Raw genomic sequence first — 20,002 nt, forward strand, 5'->3', positions numbered from 1 at the left:
TGGAAACCCACCAAACTAAACGCTCATACAAACATGACCAAAGTCTGAAAGACTGAGGTCAGCCGGTGTAAAATCTGGGATCCCAAAGCTCAGGCAGTTTTTTCTACTCAGGGCTTTATGGTGTCACTGAGAGGGGATATCCCTAATACAGTTTTCACAGCACAGGAGCCAGTGCCACCTGCTGTTTGAACCTTCTGTTTGCACCAGTAGAAAAAAAGAAGAAGGCTGGCCTAAAGGAAACGTGTCTTTAAAAGGAGAAATGCTAAAACAGTTAAAATAAAAGAATAAGGGGTTTTAAATGAGCAGAGTAGGTTTCCTCAGCCCTGTTACCTCAAATGCGTCATATTTGATTTGAGTTTTTATGCAAAATCTGAGTAAATGACATGATGAAATTAGCAACAAATTGTGCAATGTAATAGAAATTGGTACAAATTAGAATACAATTAAAACAAATTGGTAATCGTATCTTTAAGAACAATCGTCATAAGAAGGTTCAATAAACACTCCATTTTCCAAAAAACTGAATTTTCTGTGTATTTTTTAAAAATTTGATTTAAATGATAAATGGGTGTCAGATTGTCTTTGTTAGATCATTTCTTTCACTGCATGATAAAAATGTTGAAGGTAGCCTTTAAGGGATAGATGATGTTTTGTGATCTATCAATATTTTTATTAAAGTTGTCAAATGAACGAAATTGGTGTCAAGTGCGCGCAAAGATCTGTTTGCACGACGACATATATGCAAACAACTGTAAAATTTGCTTGTCTACATATTTGATAGACGGCATGGATCATTTAGATGCAACATTTTAAAAAAAGGTCTGGGCCTCTTGACTGTTTCAACTGTGTCGCTGCTAAAACAAGCAGAGGAAAAGCATGTATGTCAACAAGTCTTAACTCAGCTCTGATATCAAGCTTTACTGTGTTGAGGGAACTAGATTATACCTCAGGCACTTGTTTTAAAGCCTGTTAGAAACAACTGCTGCGCTAGGTGTGAAATCTCTATAGGGACTTGTGCTAACCCTGTTTGAAATCATCCTATGTTTTTATTGAGATCATTATCACAAATATTGCCTTTGACAGAATCAATTTCCTTGTTTTGTGCTCTGTGGTGCCATATCGGCTAAATGTTACATTCTGCATTAGCGAATCCCTCTTTACAGGTCCCTGCACGAAATAAAGCAGGAATGGAAACTGGTGCAGGAAATTGGAAAGAGGGTTCCCGTTGTGCTGCAGAGACTGCTGTGCCTACTGCTATTTCCTCGGAACATGCCGGCCGTGTACAGCTCACCAGATGTATGTGTGCCCTCCAATAATCCTCTCAGTCCTTGAGGGGGAAATTCTGGTCAGGCGTGTAATACAGCGTTACCCATAACTCTGCTGCTGCTTCAGAGCTCAATTACGCTTTATTGTTGGGACAATGACCTGGCAGTAGTCTGCCGTTTGGCACCTTCAGTCCATCTTGGCTCATTCATCATGAGGCCTGGTTGGCTTTGGCACTTCAAAGGACATGCGGCAGTATGCACACAGCAGCTGGTATACAGCTTGGTGTTTCTCTGAGGCTTACAGACTGCTCGCTAATGTTTACTGAGTGCCAAAACCAGTTTAGAGTCTCTGCTGATTATAACACTTAATTTTCAGAAGTGAAAAGGGAAACATGAGTTACCACAGTCTGGATTTATTTAGACTTTTCTTCTGAATTTGCTGTCAACAGACAGGGACACAGCCATAATATGAGAGCAGGACTTTTAATAAAAAGGGAATTACTGTAATATTGTACTTGTATGCAAATACAAAGTCTTCTCACAAGCCAGGACTCTATGTAGTAATCTGTGATGTCTCTACAAAAGTATAAACTCAACTTGTGAGTGTTGTGTACCTGCTCGAGGGTTTGTACAACTTTGTCGGGCAGGTTGGAGTCTTTGAAAATCCTAATTAGGTCTGACTGTCTGGCGTGCCACTGGTCTCAGGGAAACAATTAGCAACAGCCCCAACATGACAGGATGTAGTGTGCCATTCTCCCACCAGGCTTACTCACCCTGCTGAGGAGAACCTGTGCAACTGCCTCCTCATTCTGCAAAACAAACTAGCAAACACTTTCAGGATCATCAGGTAGGAGAGTGATTTCATTAGTTCTATGAGAGCCTTCCTGCACAGAATAAAGGTATATACCAAATGCTGCACAGCTGTGTGCTGTAGTATCGCCTCCTTTTCCCAGTTATTGGAGGTTTGCACTGTGGCGCCAGGGAGCTCTGTTCATTTGAAATTCCGAAATGAAGCTATTATAAAAATGGTAACAGGTAACTGCAGAGCACCCCTGTATGTTTTTCTATAAGAATCGAGATTATAGAAGCTCGCAAACAAGTGGTTGTTTTGAATGAATCAATTCGTCCAAGAGCGAGTATCTGGGTAAATGAAGAGTGAGTTTGAAGAATCACCTTCCCCCTAAAAGTTGATAGAGTTTGGAGTAAAAAGGTTTTTGCCACTGATGCATGTATGTATGACTTCAATGCTTTAATTTGCTGTAATCACAGAGCTCAAGATTCAGCAAATGGTTACAAAGACAAATAATTACATGAAGGCCAAAACAAAATGTGATGGATATGACTAACACTGTCACTGCAGCGGCCGCCTTCACATGCCATTTAACCGCACCACTCCGGCTCCTGACCTTTGCTACTTGTCATCTCTCGCTAGTTCCCTTTCACAATGCAACAAAGACAAAAATGCAGAACGTGGAAAAAACTGAAACCCGGTTACACAAAGAGTTTTTATTTTAGAGCCGATTGAATCCAAATGACTCACAGACTGACTCATATACCATTCACTGCCTCCGCTGCTGCAAATGTAAGACAGAGTCAAATGAAGTTACTCAAAAGGACCTGTAGACATTTTCAATAGCTAGCCAAAACCTGATTATTTACACAACTTTAAACACAGACATTTAAGCCTAAATCCATCAACCCTTATTTGATCCATTATTGATACCTGCAGTATCAGTTAAACTATAAAATGACTAAACTTTGGTGTCCCGGGAAAAGCAAGTCTTATCATAGTTCTTTCTTTGCATAGACCTCCAACAGACTTCCAACAACAGAATGAGCTACTCCTTAGGTTAGCAAGTAAGCGCTTGTAACTTAGTAAACTGGCATCATCTGCCAGAAATATGCATGTCACGTTATTTAATCTCAAAGCATCAATTTCCCTTAATTCAACCTCACTGAACTTCTAGCACGGTTCTTTTGTTTTACTCTGACTCACAGGCAGTGCTTTGGTGCTTTGCTCTACCACAAACAGAAACAAAGCACCTACTGACACACATGCAAGAAAATACTGGAAATGAAGCATTTTGTCATCTGCCTCAACCAGTCATGCCAGATGGCTGCATTGAACCCAATTCTGACATTATTTCCTGTTAGAAGGGAGTTTTTCCTTCCCACTGTCGCCAAGTGCTTGATCATCTGATTTGGGGGATTTTCTGTGTATTACTTTAGAGTCTGTACTTTACAATATAAAGCGCCTTTAGGCAACTGCTGTTGTGATTTGCTATAAAAATACAACTGAACCGAAGTGAATCGAATCATTCAGCAGTTATTTTTGGTTTGTACTGAGAAATTATCTGAATTAACTCTAATTTAAGCAGTCACTAGGGCATCTGCATCAAAATCCTTAAAAGGTTTCCTGACTTTCTTACAATTTTTTTTACCTATTATTTATATTTCTACTATTTTATTTGCTACTGAGGAATTATTCTATAGATTTCAATTTTGAATTCTTTGAGAGTCTTTTGCTTATAATGTATTAAAACACACACACACAAACACACACAGCTAACAAGAGCTCAGCTGGACATTTTGACTAAAGCAACTGAACAAATAAAACTTCCTGTTGCAGCACGAAGTTTAACCCCACTGTGAGCAACAGCTTTCTGCTCAATTACCTTTACTTGTTTGAAAACACAATCAAAATGTTTCAAAAGGGCTTTAAGTTAAAAGTGTTTTTAGAGAACAATGACTTTAGATTTCTCCAGGGACCTTAGTAATTAGGAGGTAAGAGGTATGCCTGCCCAGGTGGATTTCACTGTTGACTCGATTGCATGGTGAAATTCCCAGTAGGCGTTTGCTGTTTGGCTCCCAGCATGTGCTGATTTCAATACAATATCTGTAAAAACCGCTACTTTGAAACGTATACGTATGCCTGCAGACTGTTTGACATTTGCCTGTCTGTTAAATCAGTGCACATACTTTGTAGTGAAGCACTTCTGTTATTAGCAAAGGAGGTGGATGATTCGGGCTCTTATTCGTAAAGGTCACCCCCTCAGGCAATCAGACATGATTTGTGTTTGAGTGCATAGATGTGTGCATCTGTGCAGGAGACTGTCTTTACTTTAATAATAGAGTTTTTGTTACACTCGAGATGACAGCTTACAAAAACACGGCTACAATTTAGTATTTTATTGATAAGCATAATGTCACCCCTCACCATGCAAAGACATCCATCTGTACATTGTCTTTACCAGTTATCCAGTTCAGGGTCGGGAAGAGACTCAAGTCTATCTAATGCTAACGATTGCACCACCATGCCAACCCTGTGCAGTAGAGTTTAACAACAGAGGGTTATATTTTACCTTCATCAACCGAAGCAAAATTTAAGACATGCACATATTGGCTCTATAAGCAAATATCTTCATCTGCAAAATGCTGGTTGCTTTCTTGGTTTTTATTTGTAGACTCTTGTAGTCCATGTTGTATTCCCCAATCAGATTTCAGCAGGTCTGATTAGTATTTAAACAAGGGGAAGCAGAACAGTGCTTCTGGATCAGAGTATCTGCTGGCCACACTGGCAGCAGATTGTGCATATAGCATGATGGCAAGCTTAAAATGCAAGCTGGTTATATTTAGCGCACATACAATGAAAATGGACTCCAGGGTGTTGGTATAAGTCAGCAGGAGCAATCTCATCGTGAGCATTTTCAAACGTCCAACTTCATAAGCAGACGCAGATTGTGTTTCAAACCTGAATAATCCTAAATACACGATGTAGTGCATTTTAATTGGCTTTTGAAGTCAGATAATTTAAAATAATCATGATAAGGGGTAACTTTACAAACACAGATGCACTGAGAGTTCATGCCATTTGGTGTTTTTATGTTTTTCTGCCTGTCTTATCTCAGTGTGAATGGAGAAGTAGGACATAATTAGAGGGTACAATGAGAGCTTCCTCGCTGCAGAGTTTCTTCTTTGTTTAATCTTTAACATTTTAATTTTTTATTATTTTTTAATGAAGGATCCGTCTATATATTTAATAATGGAGTATTTTTGCAAGGTTATGAAAACAGGCATATTAGGCCTTGAACACTCAGTGATCTGTCTGTTCTTGAAATTCTACTTCTCTGAACCATCAGGACCATATGTCCCACCCAGATCTGTACTGTACACACTAGCAACAAAGGCTGCACAATGTGACTGTTTATCGTGTGGGTTTAAGTGCACAGCCCCTGTTATGTAATCACTGATAATCCACTGTTACCACAGTAATGCTGCTCACATCTGGTGTGGAGATTGCACTGGACTGTGACAGCATCAAAGCGTCTTTCCCACTTCACTGTCATTCCTCGAGTTCTCTTTATAATGGATCAGTGTTGTTAGTAGCTTCTGTTTATCACACCGTCACAGGACGTTATCTGTGCCACAATGTTCTTGGTTCTTTTCAGATATTTCTTAGCAGCATTACTGTGCAGGCTGGCAAACAAGCATATAGTATGGAACAAGCCCTACAAAGCTTTGACTTAAAGCTTAAAAAAAGGCATTCTATATGTCATGTTTCACGTTTTGCACTGGTATTGGGAGGGGGTGGAATTTGCAGGAATAAGCGTGGATGCGCCATTAGCGTGGATGAACACGAGGACAAAGAACTTAAAAGGGGAGGGTGTTTATGGAGGGATACACCACAAACCAAGCATCTATGTTACTGGTTAAAGCAGAAAGGATGGAGCCGGTGGTGACTCAGGATCATGGGTTCAGCATTTGTAGTCTGAAAGAGGAACTGGATTTGAGTTGGGGTTGTAAAATGGGATAAACTGGCGTGTACGCACTGTTACAGGAGAAAGCGTGTAGGGCGTGATCTCTGTCATCAGAGCCATCGTTGGTGTCAGGAGATGTACGAAGGATCGCCAAAGCCACACACATTTGCACTATTGCAACCATGCTCGGCTTGGATTACAGGATTGGCTGGTGTTTTAAGGTTTAGATACCATTAATCCCTCTTATCCACTTGCTGCACCTTAAACTGACGCAAAAAGATAAGCAGTATAGCAAGCAGTTAATATTTACTGGTGGTTATCCCTTCTTTAAACATCAAGCAACAGAAAAGCTACAACAACCAACAACACTTATGTGTGTAGAGCGAATTACGCTCTACACCTCCAGTCATTCAGCGTCATGTTTTTAAGGCAGTAAACAGCAGTTTTGACTAAACATTTGAATGCCACGTACCGTGATTGACATTTCTATTGCATTGCACTGTATTATACTCTGCTCAGGGGTTTTTTGCATCTGTTATCTGCTCCCACACAGGAAAAAAAACCCTGAATGGATGGCTTTGTTACACATTTATACGACTCTGACATTTGGTTAAAAAGTGAAAGGTGAAGAGCTGCTCCTCTGGTCAAGATGTTGAGTAAAAGCATCATCACATCTAAATTTTGCTGAAAAGGGGAAAGAAACCCTTCCTCTTCAAGACCTCTGCAAACTCTTCGGGGGATCGGCGTATTTTAACCCAGATCCTTCTCGCTGTGATGCAACATTGCTTATTATTATTAGCACCTTACTGCCCTGATGTTGCACAAATAAGCGACACACAATGATGACTAAGCTTTTAAAAATAAAATCTACATCTACGTGTGTTTTTATAATGGGGAAAATGTTCTGTCCAGTAAGACGAGTTTGTTTACCCATTGTTGTGCAGCTATCTGATCACAACTGTTTCATAACCAACGAGATTTCAATCAAAAGAGCCAAAAATAATACAACGGAACAAAAGGATTTACATGTTTACATATTTGAGATGCCTTTCCAGTGTGTCATGGTCCCCCTTGTCCTCCAGGTGGAGACTTGGCTTGTGCTCTCTGTCCTCTACCTGTATGAATGTGGGCGTGGCTATGACTAACCAGTCTCTTACAGTGTCAGCGTGGTCTTCTGATTTCTAGAAAGCACAACTTTTCAGTGCAGCACCACCACTACTTGCTGGACTGTTGTCTGATGTGTGGTAGTGTAGCTTTTACATATCCGGGATATGGAGACCTGAACACAAAACACACAACCCCAGGTCTGAAGCACAAACGGAAGCCTAGGTATTTATATACTTGCTCTCTACGTCACACCACACTTAGTTGGTTTCCCTTTCTAGCTGCAAAAGCATGTAATTTCCCGTCAGCCTGCAGCCTAGTTTTACACTGAAGTCTGGGCCTCTCTTATATAAACCAATATAATCAGCATATAAGCATTTAAGATTATATATTTATTACCTAACACTGCTTTACATACCTTATATGAATCCTTACTACTCACCTGGCCTGAAACTCTGGGCAGCGGAGGTCAGCCCTGCAGAAAGAGAGGAGCAGCTGTGTTTCCTGCTGGATCCTGTTGTGACGTTCATTGTTACTGCTCATTTTGAAAATTCTGTTCATTAAAACTGATAAACTTGTCAGCTGTTTCCTACATCTGAATACTTTAGTGAAACCTTGACACAGTTACCTGAAGGGCCGCTTGACTGTGCCTGGCTGACAGGATGACTGCTTGGTGTTTTTTTGGGGGGGGGATACCATCTTATTTGATAACAAAATAAGATGATATGTCACATAAAACTAATTCCTACAACTATTAAAAAAAAATCTGAGATGTAGCCAAAGCTATGAAAGCATGATATTTATCATCTAGACTCACAATGTGCCTCAGGACTGTTTCATCAATCACATGTTTATGCCCACGATTCATAAACTCCTTAAATGATGTGTTTTATCTCCTTTAGCATGCCTACGATGCTCCAACACCTGAGTAACAAATCACAGTCTGCAGACCTGTTTCATAAATCTTGCTTTTCACCGTCTTGGATTAAACTGAACATGCATCGTTTGACATTAATCGCTGACACAAATTGTCTGTGTGTTGGACCAAAGAGCTAAATCGATGGGCTGAACATTCAACAACAGAAAGAACTAAAAGTCGGGCTCTTAATCACATTAGCTAGATGCACAAACACACGCCCTGTTAGCTTTTTTTCCTTCTTCTGTGGGTGGAAGAAATCTTAAAATTAAATAAGATAATGGCAAAGAAGATCATTATTAGATTATTCCTACGCACAAAACCCTGTTCCCTGCACACCAGTTTACAGCAGTACCAGCAATTTCCCCACTCCATCATGTGTGCCCCATTTGCATTTGCAGGCATCTACACCAGATCCTCTATCCCACTTTGAATTGCATTAACCTACAGTGTGTGAATGTGCCAGCGTTAGCTTATCTCTTAAAAGATAATGCTGTGCTCTCTGGAGAATGCTCTGCTATCGTTGGATTGCGAGAATTGATCTTCCCGTCATAGCGGGCAGGAAATCCATCCGCTGCTGTCAAAGCAATATTACAATGAAGGCATACAGTGTGTATTTCCTCAAGATCTTGGGTGACTGCGGAGCTCAAACACAATTACCAGTCAATGTTTGGAAGAAAAGCAGCAAGATTTAATGAAGCAGGTGTTTTGAAAGGCCCGCACTGGCATTTCTAAGGAGGGTTGTTGACAGTGATTGTGTGGGCAAGCTGCTTCTGTTAGCAGAGAGGGATTAGCTGTAGCTTATTAGGATTTTTATGTGATGAAGATGGAATACGTATGATTTTTACAGACAAAAATAGAATATAGTCATGCACTTTTGTTGCAGTAGATGATTTATGGATCATTTATGGAAACTCAGTGCTTCTGGGACTTCTTGTTAACTACTATAGCTCCACAGTTTTAAGGCTTTGTTTGAGTCATTTGCCACGAGTTGTTTTGTTGATCTGCTGGGGATTTTGAGCAATTACATTTTACAGACTTTATCTGAAGTGGTGAAGCGGTGTCTCCCTGTCAGCACCCTTATGTTTTAAATCCTATTACAAACCATTTTTCTGTTTTTTGGCATGCTATTAGATATCATACTTATTATGTCTCATATGATGCAATAAAATGCTGCACAAAAAATTTAAATTTGCAGACATGACATGCAAAATCTGCTTTGAGTTGTGAACAAAAAACTTACTGCGACGGGCATAAAAAACTCCAGAACATTAGCTGATTCCCGTTCAAGATCATCTGCCAAGAAGGGCAAGTAAGGAAGCTAAATTGTGTTGGTGTGGCCCAAAAACTCCTGTTTTCAAATGAGCGGTTGTTTTGCTCGGTGAGATGGTGAGATGACAGAGGTTTCTTCCTGTTAACAGGAAGTTTTTCCTTCCCACTGTCACCAAGTGCTTGCTCATCACGGGTCATCTGATTTTTGGGGTTTACTCTAGGGTCTTTACCTAACAAAATAAAGCACCTTGAGGTAACTGTTGCTGTGACTTGGTGCTATATAAAAAATGCAATTAAACTGACCTGAATTGAATTGAATCATGAGAGCTAAAGTTTAAATGCAATGCCTTCCTTCCAGCCAAAATGTCACACAAACTTTAAGCGAATCCATAATACTCGGAGTTTGTATGAATTTCTCTGACAGGTCTCAGACAACAAGAAAGTGATATTACAAAGAATGTCACTTACGACAGTTTATGCTGACATTACTTTGTTGAATTAAAACTAAACATCAAGTTATGTCTCAAAGTAACAGGTTATTTATCATCACGATTCAGATTTGTCACACAGTATTTAGGAATCCTTTTACATTCAACAAGATTGAGAGCTAAGCTAAGGAAAACTCTTCTATTTTGTGTCATTCTCTTTTTCTGAAGCCCGCAGGCTGTTGTCTCCCGTCCTGACAAGGGTGACAAGATGAGTATCAACCCAAGTGAGAAAAATGTCTCTCTTGCCCCATTTTCGTGTCATTCAAACTCTTGAGAGAGTCTCTTATGTCACTTAACTATGTTGGATGGTGTCATTCTGACAGCAAAAACTTTCACAAAGACGTTGAAGGATCTCTGGTTTCTTTTCATGCTCTCACCCCGTAGTGCGTCATAACAAATATTGGATATGGTTACATTTTTGAGCACACTGTGGAATTAGATGTTATCTCAAGTAATGAGGTGAAATGCACATTATCCACCGTGAATCTTGATTTTCTGTTTCAAGGCTAAGCACTCCAGTTATTGTTGAAATGTTTGAATGCAGACACAAAAAGGGGGCTGAAAAAGTCAGGGTTCATCCACAGGCACACAAACATGTGCAGCTTAAGTTTTTTATAAAAAAAAATAAAGAAAGAAACACTTTAATAGTTCAAAAAGTTCAAAGTTGGCGTTACACTCTTGTTTTTCATGCTCTGCACAAATTGCAGCTCTTCCAGACTCCTCTATAATCTTTTAACCTCTCCTTTTTCTTCCTGCACTCAAACACAGGAAGCTCCACTTTGTCAGCCGTCCATGTTCAGGAGAACTTAGCAAAGATTGATGGGTGAACAAGTTGACAAGGAATGAAGCTCTGGATATGATCAGAGGAAGGGAAACTCAAGATGAATCGTTGCCACTGAGAGGTGAAAAGCCACAGGAAGTCTTCACCTCATCCCTCTCTCGGGGAAGACGATGACCGTATGAGTTTTTCTAAAAGCCTAAGAAAGAGATGAAGCCCAAAAATGCGCCCATGCCAAACATTTCATTTTTTTTCTGTAAAATCACCATCATGCTAAAATACAAAAGCAGATAATTACTTCTATGCCTACTGTGTTTGCAAGCGGAAAGTTTCAGACACTGTGCATGATTTCAGTTTGTTTTTTGAATGCATTGTTTATTACAGCATGAGCATAATTTCACCAAGACATTCTTTTCACATATGTCTTTGTTACACAGTAAACAGAAAGCAATCTGTCTCTTTTGTCTGCTTGTAGTGAAACTGCTTTCAAGAGCACAAGATCCTCCTAATACACAACTTCATATCCTTCTGCTGAGGGATTCTATTCTTTGTACAGGCTGAAGATCTTGGCTCTGTGTGAGTATAAAATCAGCAAATCTGGAGACAATATGGCCAGGAGAGTCATGCAAAGTAAAAAAGATTTTGTTTGTTGACGAGCAATTGATAAACTGTATTCTGGTTCTCTTTACCACCTACACTTAGATCCAAGCAGGAATCCTGTGACTACCACCTGTGGCCACAGAGGCTGCTATTGCTCCTGGTCAGAAAAAGCTGCATGTGTTGCTTGACATCAGCGTCCATGTGCACGAGCTTGAAAACAATGATGTCAGCCACCATCTGTTCTGCCATTAAAGGACAGCGTGCATATGCTGCTCCATCACACCGAGAAAAGAAACTCTGGTGTGAAGCAGCAGATCTCATCTCAGCACAAAATCAAAGTGAGTGTACTCAGAGAGCTAGGAGATGGAACAGGCCATCAATGACCCCAAAGGATGAAAGATGCTGCACTTGACAAGCTCGCAAACAAAGAGCATCGCAACACGCTGCTGGAATTGTTCCTTATTCTTACTTTTCAGTCAGTCTACCGACACATCAGTATAAAGAATATTTGAATATGATCATGGCTAGAGGTACACTGCAGGAAATTCTTAGTGAGAAATGGACAAATCACTTCTTTCTTTATTTTTTTATTCCAAAATATGCAGAAGCCAGACTGACCCTCAGGCTACGGTGTCACTCAAGGCCAGATGTGGTCTACATCTGGCCTTCTCAGAAAACCGTGTAGTGATGTCGGCTGTACTCTTTGGCAAAGGGCAACACTGAATATGGGTGCGAACTGGTCAGTTACTCAAGAAAAGTAATATATCGCACATTACTCATTACTTTTCCTTAAAATCATGCCAGGGATGGAAATTGATAAGTATTTAGCAATTCTGATTCCATTATCGATATCACCTATTGATTCCTTATTGATTCATATTGGATTCTCATTGGCTCCTCATTGAGTCACCACCATCGCTAAGCGCCATATCAAAGACATTACATTCATGCAAATTAATTGTATGCGGTGGGTCAAATGTTTGTGCATGTTGGGAGTATTTCCCTTCTTCGTTCTGATCAGTTTTGTGATCATTACTCAAAAAGAAGTCATTATTATACATACTGCACTGAACACTTTTCTTAAAAGTAATGAAATACATAATTACTCGCAGGAGAAAGTAATTTGTTATACTACTTGTTACTTTACTTTTGCATTTCTCCATAAAATGATACGAAACACATTGTCTCATAATTATCATTTAACGATATAAACCTACATGATACAGTTTCACACACCAACACAAATACCTTTCATATTGAGGACACATATATCATCTTTCTCTTAGTATTTTGTAATGAACAAAAAGCCGACAACACAAATATCAAAGATGAAAACCAGCACAAAGAGACTTTAGTGCAATCGCCATGGCGATTCTACTATAGAAACATAAACAGGTAGAAACTGAGGCTGCAGCCTGACTGCCCATCAGTTTGTTGCCTAAATTCAGGGTCTGGCTGCTGGGCTGGGTCGGCATTCACTCAGCTTTAACTTCACTCTGGGTTCTTTACTAGCTTAGCGTTAGCATGCTGTCCCTGCAGATGCTTGAAAAGAGCCATTATGTTGGGTTAGCAACATAATGCAGTTTTTCTGTCCTGGATGCAGTTTCTGCATTACTATCACGCTCTTGTAGTTTTTCTGGAAAAACAAAACAAAACAAAAAACAAATGTTCATATCTCAAAAACTGTATCGCTGTACTGCATTTGATCAGCTCACTTTCTTTTAATGCAGTGCAGATTTAATGCAATCTATGTTGCTGTGGGTCAAAGAGTTGTGCCATTTCTATTCCATAGTGCTGAATGAATGAACATGATCCTAATGAGCTCTTTATAACTATCTAGCTATATCAAATAGCTTGGTGTGGCATCTTGTGTTGGCCCTATCTGCTTCCACTGCAGCAGATAAACTCTGGATGCATCCCATTCTTAAATGCCGTGGACGGGTTTCAAGAGAATACTTATTATGCTGTCAGTGGAGCTTGTGGCCGGGTTGAGCCATCCCATCGTTGTTCAAATCAGCTTCCTTGCTTATGTGGACAAGCCCGTGTGAGAGGATGCTCATTATGCTGTCAGTGTTGTTCTTTAGCGAGCAGCTCCACTGGGTCGAGTTGTTTCATTTCTCTTTGGGTGAGCCCACACTCTTAAAGCTGGAGTGTTTATGTAATCCCAGCCTTGTTGCTGCTACATCTGTGGCAGCATCAGGTGTCCTTTCAAGCCTGACAGTAATACAGTCCACTGTTGTGCAGTACTTGCATCAGTGCAACTGCTTATTATGACCACACACGGTGCACTGCTGGGTGTCGGTTATTTAAGGACAAAGTTACCACATAACAGCAATTCATCACATTTCTTTGACAGCCTGGCTACATTAGCGAGCATCTTCAAAACGTCTCTGTTTTGCTTCCAGCCTGCATGAGTACTTCCTAGTCAATTTGTCCTTTAAATGGAAGAAAAAAAAGTCACAGGTTCTGTTTGCTCCATGAAAAATAAAGTACGCCTTTATCGCCTCATAGCCATAATCGCATCCAGACAATGTGTTTGGATAATAAGTAGATGAATGATGTTTAAAGGGGATGAGGTGATTTACAGCTCACTGTTCTATTTTATCCACCTAATTAAACCTGCTTTCCCACTGAGCGTTTTGTTTTTGCCGCTATTGTGTCATTTTTATTTTCATGCTGCCGCTTGTTATTGATGTCTTTGCTCCCTGTTTCAGCTGCTGATGTGTGTTAATTCCCCAAACGCTGGTAATTAATGGCACTCGTCAGAGTTACTGGCTGTGTACATTCATAATGTTGCTCTTCAAAGATGACCCCCTCCCCCCTCCAAAAGAGTGAAAACATTAGATTGCACAATCAAAAGGGAACTAAGAATGGCACTTTTTCATGAATTGTGCAACATTTTAATCTACGCGCTGTGATTCATAGCGTCATTTTACTAGATAAATCAGGGAGTAAGCCCTATTGCTTAATACTGATACTGACTAAGGTACAGCGGAAGGAAAGAAGATTAATGGGAAAAAGAAGTGATAATAGTTCCTGGAGCACCTGGTGTGGTCTTCTGCTGCTGTAGCCCATTTGCCTCAAGATCTGAAGCGTGATGTATTCAGAGATGCTCTTCTGCATACTTTGTTTAGAACAAGTGATTATTTCAGTTCCTGATCCCTTCCTATCAGCCTAAAGCAGTCTGGATGTTCTCCTCTGACCTCTTATGTCATCAAGACATTTTCACCCAGAGAGCTAACAGTCACTGGGTTTGTTCTTTTCCACAGATATGGTTGGTCTCAACCATATCTGAATGCCTACATACACTGAGTTGCTTGGCTGATGAGATATTTACATGAACATGCAGTTGAATAGGTGCAAATACTGTAAAATAAAGGAAAATCCTTCCATGGCCTGTGTAGCTTTCCTGCTGTTGGCACACATGCTGTCTATAGCAGGCTATGAACTCATCTCTTTTGTGCTGTAGTTTCTTTTAAACATCACAGTAATGACTTTAAATAAACTAAACATCTGTTTGTAGTTAATATTATACACAAGATGAACTCACTGTTCGCTGACTTATTTTGGGATGCTGTGTAAAACTGACCGAGCCAATAAAGCTGTCACAGGGATTAATGTGGCGACCAGAGATGGGCAGTAACGCGTTGTTACTGTAATCCGATTACTTTTTTCAAGTAACGAGTAAAGTAAGGGATTACTATTGCAACTTTCCCGTAGGAACGCTGCGTTACTGCGTTACTAAAACCGTGATTTTTTGCGAGAATGTCTCATGACAGTGACTTAGGCAAGTGCGACGTTCGTGACAACAGCTGTGTGCAGATCAACAATGGATCACATATCGAGTGCAGAGAGAGTATGAGCGTGCAGCGTTTAAAGCGTGGAAGTACTGACCTTACTTTGAGTTTGATTCCATAAAAAGTGACAAAAACATTAGCGTCCGCTGTGCGTGGGAAGAAAACTTCTTTTTACAGCGAAAAAAAACCCTAAACTTCCAAACAAGCACCGAGTAGCTACGACGTAATGGGAAACTCACAGAGAAACTCGCGGATTCTTCCACTGACCGCGGCACACCTGCACCAGGGTAAACCTCCGCCTACCCTGCTCCTGCTTTACAGGTGAAAATAGAGCAAAAGGACCGCTGAGTCTTTGATTTTATTTATTTTCTGCTGTGTTTTACTTGCATCTATTTGAAAGACTGAGTGTAAACACAAAAAATATTTTATTTTATGAGCTGGAATGTGCAGAAAATAGGTTTAAATGTTAAACTAATTAGAGAATGTTGCATATAATAAAATTTTTGCTTGATGCATAAAGTTAAAAGATTAAAACTAATAAAACAAGTTTAAAAAAGAGACTTTTCCATTTGATTACATTTTGTATGATGGATTATGCAGAAAAAGTAGAATTGGGCTGAAAGAGCTGTCGCTTTATCACCTACTCAGGTTGTAAATTGTGTTTTTAAAAAGTAACTGAGTAACTAAGTAATTAATTACTTTTGAAAATAAGTAATCAGTAAAGTAACTGGATTACTTTTTTGGGGAAGTAATCAGTAATTAGTTACTGATTACTTTTTTCAAGTAACTTGACCAACATTGGTGGCGACTGAAGAGGAAAAACTATGAGACAGATGTATGCCATGCTCCAGTTTGTTAGAGGAAGTTGGAGTTGCACTTCTCAGCTTACGGAAGTGTTCCTTTAACAAACAAGGGGAATCAAGAGCACTACCCCCTGGTGAGAATTAAGCCTTTTGGTGCTGTGCAGATATCAGTTACATATGTGGTTTTGTGGCTATTGAATGTCTCCTTGGACACTATAAGGCAGCTTTATACACACATACACACACACACATATATATATATATATGTGTGTGTGTGTAATTTGAAGTGTATATGGTTTTAGAAGGCTCACTTCCAGGAGGGCAACTGCAGTCCTCCAACCCCTTCTGGAAAATCTACTGTTGCCACATATCTCTCCACCTAAGTATTAAACCAGCTACTGCGTGTGACAAGTTGACACATGTTATCTGCAGTTTGGGAAAGTCGACCCGGAGTGGGAAGAACCAACTGAAACAGCAGACTGAGTTCGCACGGGGATTTCATTCTTCGGTACCAGTGGGTGCATTATTTTTCCTGATTAAAAAAAAGTACAGGCTTGTTTGTGTTATATATTAAAGTAAGAGGAGTGCCGAGCATTCCAGTGACATTAGAAACCTTGTTTCTTTAGTGCAGGCTGGGTTTTGCTTGGCCTGTACTTTGGTATTTGCCTAAAAATACCAAAGGTTTGAATCAGCACTCAGGAGCTGTTTTACTGTTTATTGTAATTTAAACAAAATTAGGACATATATATATTTGCTGAGCACATACTTGGATATCAAATGAATCCTCTATTGAATGTAAAATACATAAAAACCCCATTAAACAAGTTAAAAATAAAAAAAGCTTAATGTACTTGGTAGTAAAGGAGGATAAGGACGGGTGATGATACCTGTGTGTCAGAATGGTGGTCTTACCTCGTGTCCACTTAGAGATTTTCCCGTCAGCTGTCAATCATACTGCCCGCAGACCCCGCCTCCTACGGAAACACAGGGGGTTGTCTGACACGTGATTAATTCAGTATGGCGGATCTGTTGGATGACTGATTTTTTTTTTAACGGCACCGACGGGTCCTAAAACCCTGCTCCGTGGATGCTGTTAAGCAGCGGGAGAACAGCAACAGCTCCCAGCCAGCACAGCTCGGTTCAGGTACTGTTTCTGTTCCGTGTTTGTGGAAAAATAAACAGTGTTTGCTTTGAACGTTTAAGGCACATGATTGAAAAAAAGTTAGCGATGTTTATCTCTGGGGTCGCTGCGCTTTGCGTCTCCCCGAAGTGAGCTGCAGTCGTGGGGCAACTCCACTTTACTCTGTTTCGTGTGGGTTTGTGGGTGTTTTACAGTCAGCTGAAGGAAGCCGTGAGTGTTGCGCAATAGATGCGTTGTTGCTCACTTTCAGCAGTTTGTAGTAGGTGATCAAAAACAGTGTGTTGTGCAACATTGTTGCTCAGCTTTCAGTTCGGTAGAGGCAGACTGCGGTGAGAAGCGGACTGTTATTAAAGCGTATTCACTGTTTCTGCCTCGTGTTGGCACACTGCCTTCATGATGACTTTGAGGTTACAGCGAAGGGCTGCCAGATGTTCTGGGGAGGTTTCGGCGCAAACAGCCGCGCTTTCAGCGGAGCTGTTCGAGCTCACATAAAGTTTTGTTCTTGTAGTTAAACGCACCGCTTTGCTCCATAGTTCCTCAAGTAACACAGAGACAGCACGGGTGTCCGTGTGCGTGCGTGCGCGTGTGATGGAGGTTTCTGCTGAGGTCGGACCGCGCTGCCGCAGTTCTGGCTGTAAACTTTGTCTCGGTGAAGTGTAAACAGAGCGGAGCAGCAGCAGGGCTGTGCCTGTGCTCTGCTAAATCTCCTGTAAGCCTTCACTAGTGGAAACTATTCCCTCAGCATTACAAGCTCTGGAGCACTGCTGGCGCATGCTTGTAAACTCCAGGCCCCACGGGAACAAGGTCACAGCAGTCCACTAAAGAAATGTCTGAGTTGTCCTCCTAAAGGATGAGTCTGCCGAGAGCACAGGCCAGACTGGTGAAGATGTAAAACAGCATCATTGAATTATGGCAGGATCTCTTTCTACAGCCTGCTGCCTGTTATATTCTTACTCTTTAAGAGCTGATGTTCAGCAGTGTCTGTGACTGAGAACTCGTTAGGCATGTCTGATCTTCTGCAGCTTCAAAACGTCCTCATGTGGTCTCATTCAGTTGTTTGGTGATGACGGATGTCATTACATCATGATCTCAATCCTTTGAAGGTAACAGCATAGTGAAGATGATGGTGTAAAAGAAATAAATGTTTGTGAGCCAAACGCTCGGGCTTCTGGCATCTCTGAACGATCAGCTCTAGACTGTTTTTCACTCTTGGCTTCTCGTGATGTCATGCAATCTCAGACACGCCACACTGATTGTGAGCACAGCAGCTGCAAACTTGAACCTTCTGACTGAGACGGGCAGCCAACCAGAAGAAAGCTGATTTGGGGAGTGAGTTAAATGGGTTGTTAAGACAGTGGATAACCTGAGAGGTTACACCAAGGCCTACTGTAGGATAAAAAAAGGGTTATTTGAACGTTGGAAAAGTGACTTCTCTAAGGAGTTGAGTCCAAGTATTGAGCTGGAATAAGTGGGAGAATAAGATGGTTGGAGGATGGGTGTCCCCTTTAAGAAGCATATGCAAAGTCTTGTTGTACAAAACAAACTCTAAACATGCCTAATAAAACTCCACGGGGCTGGCAGCCTGTAATTATTCTTTGGCCACATGAAAAATTCCAGAGGAAGACCATATTATGGCGTTTTGGATTGCAACGCAAAGCCGCCACAAAAAATGTTTTTGTTTGAAATAAATGGTTTTGCATTTGCACAAAGTTTTTCTTTGTGGCGATTACTGCCATTTTGCATTCTACATGCAAAGAGGAAATGTTGACATGGTTGTAGTGCGTGGTAATGATTTCAGTTATTATTATCTAAGTCTCTTTCTTGTTTTCTTTGTAATGATCATGGGGTGTGAAATATCTTGCAGTTCCTCTGGATTTTAGTCTTTGTAGACCAGTGATGATGATTTGTGTGGGTTATTGTAGAATGTGAGTGCGAAACGGAGTCGGACCCTTTTGCTTTCTGGCAAGGACGACCCTACAAGAGTTGATCGACCCACCCAAGACAGTTCTTGGATTTTGACCAGATGCTCTGTATCCATCTGTATCTGCATCTCCGTGATGGGGGTGTACAGTAAGCTACAGGAGAAGCATAAATAATCTGGTCAGATTTCAAATGAAACACCTGTTGTATTGCTTGTATTGACTTTAAAAGACAAAAAGTCACCTGCACATTTGATTTTCCCCTTTCGACAGCTTTACGTGGACTAAGGACTTAAAGGATAACTGAGAGTTTTTAAATCACTGTAAATTAATTGTGAGTCCATCTAACAAAACATCTGCATGGCTTAAACACCTGCAGTAACTGTCTCACATTTTAGACTTTTGTGTTTGTGGAACTGAATTATTCCTAATTGTACTGTGCAATGTGGGATTTTGATGTGGGCAGCACAGTGGTGCAGTGGTAAGAACTGATGCCTCACAGCTGGTCAGCCGGGGCCTTTCTGTGTGGGATTTGGGTGTTCTCCCTGTGCAATCCAAAGACATGTGCATGTGTTAGCTCTGCGATAGACCAGCGCCCTTCCCAGGGCGTAACTCGCCTCTTGCCCAATATCTGCTGGAGGGTGTTGGATCTTAGGCGTTAGTGTTTAAGAAAATAGTTTTTTTTTCTTGTAATATTTAAGCTAAATGAGACTTAATAGCACAATACAGACTGGAAGTCCCGCTATTGTTATTATGTCAGCCATATTATGTCCACTTTAAAGGAATCTGTTGCAGTTAGTGCCATGTGCAAAAGGCTGTAATATTAGGAAGTCTGCATTTTCAAGCAGGACTTTGGGTTTGACAGTAAAGAAAAAGAGAACTTCTGTCTGTCTCTAACACTGGGCTGATTGGGGTAAATGTAACCAGTCTTTTCATCTTTTCATCAGGGAAAAAGCTTTTATATGATGGCCTGCAAGTTGTGCTTTTGTTTGTTTGAGTATGAACCGAGAGTGCACTGTGAGATTGTTTTGTATTTCTATTAGGAGCTATTAGGCGGATTAAAATGCTGGTTTTGGGAAAGTACAAGGAAAAAGAGGTTTTTTTGTTATTTTTCTTCAATCATCTAGTTGATTCAGCCTCTATTTTTTCCTGGAGTTTCCCA

The 20,002-nt window shown here is 40.6% G+C and overlaps 1 protein-coding gene across 2 annotated transcripts in view; it reads left to right on the top strand.

The window, feature by feature from the left end:
• The first annotated feature begins 16,805 nt into the window (after positions 1-16,805).
• hdac4 (histone deacetylase 4) overlaps positions 16,806-20,002 on the top strand; it is a 123,663-nt gene continuing 120,466 nt past the window's right edge. For both annotated transcript variants that reach the window (XM_026144284.1, XM_026144285.1), the window contains exon 1: positions 16,806-16,924. The gene's annotated coding sequence lies outside the window, so the exon portion shown is untranslated. The remainder of the gene's footprint in view (positions 16,925-20,002) is intronic.

The sequence above is a fragment of the Astatotilapia calliptera genome, chromosome 16 (genome assembly GCF_900246225.1).
Source record: "Astatotilapia calliptera chromosome 16, fAstCal1.2, whole genome shotgun sequence".
NCBI classification, from domain to species: domain Eukaryota; kingdom Metazoa; phylum Chordata; class Actinopteri; order Cichliformes; family Cichlidae; genus Astatotilapia; species Astatotilapia calliptera.